Below are 3,391 nucleotides of genomic sequence, written 5' to 3' on the forward strand. Positions count from 1 at the left end.
CCAAAGCCGCTAGAAATCCACACTAAGTACATCTATCACTTCACTCCGTATCCTGCATAGCCCTACAGTGTCTTCCCACCGCCCTGGAAAGGAAACCCAGATTCCTCAGCAGGACTCAGGTGGTCCTTTGTGACGCGCGCCCTGCCCTCACTTGGACTGTGTCTACCTCGTTCAGCACTGTAGGACCAGCACACGATGAGATGAGGTGCCAGGTGCCTGATAAATGCAAGAGGACGTAGGACGTCTGCTCCTTCCCACCCCCTCTCCCTCCAGTCTCTCAGGCTCCTACTACAAGTGGCAGTAAAAAATTAAAAATTAAAGAAATAATAAAAAATTAAAAAATAAACCAGAAACCCCCAGGAGGAAAGTGCACTTGCTCCGCAAAGGAGAGAGAAAACTGAGATTTCAGTCGGATCCGCAGAGGGCTGGGAATAGCAGGCAACTGGCGACATGTCCCAAACCAGAAGAAGGTGGTGGTGTCGCAACAGAAAGAGAAGCAGACGGCCCGGTGCTGGGGCACAAATCCAGCCATCGAGGCACAGGCAGGTCCCATTTCCTCCCTGATCCACCTGGCACACGGTGACTGTAGACCCTGTGAACTCCAGCAGTCCTGGACTACAGGTGCTCCGTCACAGAGGGCACAAGGGTCTTGCGTTAGCGTACATTCTGGGGGACAGGTACTTTCAAGTGGGAGAGGTGACCATCAGTGGGCCATCAGTGAGGATTCTTTGCATTCTCTCTGCCCAGCAGCGGTGCGCCGCAGGGGGCCGGAGTCAGCTGGTCCCAGCTCTGGGAGCCTTCCTGTGAGCACCTCTTCCCAGCTCCACCGTCAGGGACAGGGACATCGGCTTGGCAGGCTGAAATCTGCCGTGGCAGGATGGACATGACAGAAAATAGCAAACGCTACCAGTTAGTGCCTTTTATTTTCCTTTTCCAGGGTTTTTAAACATTTACCAGACACGACTAGTTACGGAGAACCATGTTAGTGTGCCTGAGATGTGGGTCCCCGGAGAGCAGAAACAGAGCCCGGGTGACAGCAGCACATCCCATACAAACAGGTTACTTATTGCTCTCTGAAAGGAATACTTTCCATTTCCTATGGTGCTTCGTTTTCGGTGTCGAATTAGTTTTCTGGGGGGGAAAAAAACCCAAAACAAAACAGTATCCCTGTCGGCATGGGCCCTGAATCTCACTCACTTCTGCATCCTCAAAGATTTCACTCCACAGATGAACACCTCCCTCCTTTCTGGCATTCTTTTCAGGAGACAACCCTTTCCCAAGTGTCACTCACCATTTCCTTTCGATTTTGCGAGTCCCCCTCTCGACCTCACATTGTCCTTTCCATAGAGCCAAGCCCTTCCAATTACTTGTGTCCCTCCGGCTCAGCCATTTAATCCAGTGACACTCCGTCCTCTGGACGCTTACTGTCCATCTCTATGGTTGTGGAGTGGCACCATTCTCTACGGTTTGCCTTCTCTCCCTACACCTGCTCCTTCTCCACATATGGGGCTCCTTTTCTTGTCCTGAAATAGTCACGGAAATGCACAGAAGACATACCCAACTGTCAATTATTGGAGCCAAGGGACATCAGGGTGTGAAATCTATCAAACTTAGATTGTCTCAGTGTTGCACCGAAATGTAGTACTTACATAATTTTAAAAACTCAAGTGACCCCGAAGTTTCATCTATAAAGCACCTCAGGCGGTGTGCTAGCACCTCTGGCCCACGGGCTGCCAGCGGCCACACGCAAGCTGTTGTCTCCCAATTCCGTCGTCATCCACACAACTACTACGCTCCGGACCTGCGTCCTCAGAAGCCGAAAAGCCATCTCCGCCCAGGGCCTTCCGCACACACCTCGAACCCAGCACTCTCCCCCACACCTCTGCTACCCCCCTTCCACTCCCACTCGGGGCAGGACCCCAGCAGCATGCAGACACAAACGCCCAAGACCCCCTCGCCAGCCATGCTGAATCCGTGTTCAAACTGCCCTCAAATCCAGCCATTCGTCTGAATTTCCAAGCCTCTTTGCTATTTCAGGCCTTCACTTACCACCCAAACTAGGGCAAAATTCGAACAGGTGTCCCTGGGTATAACTTCTCTCTCCAATCTATCTCCTAAACCATAACCAGAAAGATCTTACTAAAATGCAAATCGAAACACATCGCCTTTCCAACTAAGGCCCCTCCATAAATCCCTAATCACCATATTAAAATCTGCAACTGGTCACGAGAGCATTGAAGAAAAATTTCCAGGGGCGCCTGGCTGGCTCAGTCAGCTGAGCGTCTGACTCTTGATTTCAGCTCAGGCCATGATCCCAGGGTTGTCGAACTGAGCCCCGCTTCGGGCTCTGTAAGGAGCATGTAGCCTGCTTGAGATTCTCTCCCTCCCTCTGCCCACTCCCCAGCTCACGCTTGCTTCCTCTCTCAGATTAAAAAAAAAAAAAAAAAAAAAATTAATAAAAAATTCATTCGTTTAAAAAAAAAGAAAAAAGCTCCAACTGAATTCAAAGACATCTTTTATCTTCCTCCACCAACAGCTCTCATACTCCAATCATGTTAAACAATTTGAAGTTCCCTAGAATGCATTCCATTTTTACTCCATTTGTCAAAGATTACCTTGCTAAGTGGCTTTCTTGGAATGGCTCCTTCTCCCTGAAGGCTGGGTATGGATGCCCTTTCTATGTTTTCTATGACACCCACCTCATCATGGCACTACTATGCTACTGTAATAGTCAACTCATGTGTTTACTACAAGCATCTAAAGGCAAGATGTCTCATTTCTGCACCTGTTCTGACTGACAAGGAGGAAGGGGCTGAATAAATATTCGTAAATCTCAGTCTCAGAAAGGCCCTCAGAATTAATTCTACTTCTTTCTCCATCTCTCCAGCAAATGCCTGCTACTCTCTGTGACCACCTTGCTCAGTGAATGTCCAGCCCCTTGAACACCTCTTATGATGAGAAAAGCACTTATTGAACACTACTATCAACAAGGCCTCACTCTGGACATATACACAGACTTCACTAGAAGGTGCACACAGCTCACAATCTGTCGACATCTCAACTGACAAGAAGATCAAGACCCTGCTGCGGCTGTGGCTGGAAGCTGCTGACTTCTAGATTGTCACCAGTTTCAGAAACACCTGGCAGAAAGAGCCCTGGTGGGGGTGGGGGGGTAGGGGGGTAGTGGTGACCACTAGAAATGAATCTGGAAACAATAAAGTTGGGCCATTTTCATATAGTTAATACAGCTGAGACTCCCCCAAACTCTTTTTGCCCTAGCTTGTGTCTTCAATGTTTAAGCTCCAAAATCAGTACATGGTCAAAAAGGAGAGTCTAATGGGACTATTTTGCCCTAATTGCAAGAAAGTCTAAGAGAACAGAGACCATATGA

The sequence above is a fragment of the Panthera onca genome, chromosome E2 (genome assembly GCF_046562875.1).
Source record: "Panthera onca isolate mPanOnc1 chromosome E2, mPanOnc1 haplotype 2, whole genome shotgun sequence".
Classification (NCBI taxonomy): Eukaryota; Metazoa; Chordata; class Mammalia; order Carnivora; family Felidae; genus Panthera; species Panthera onca.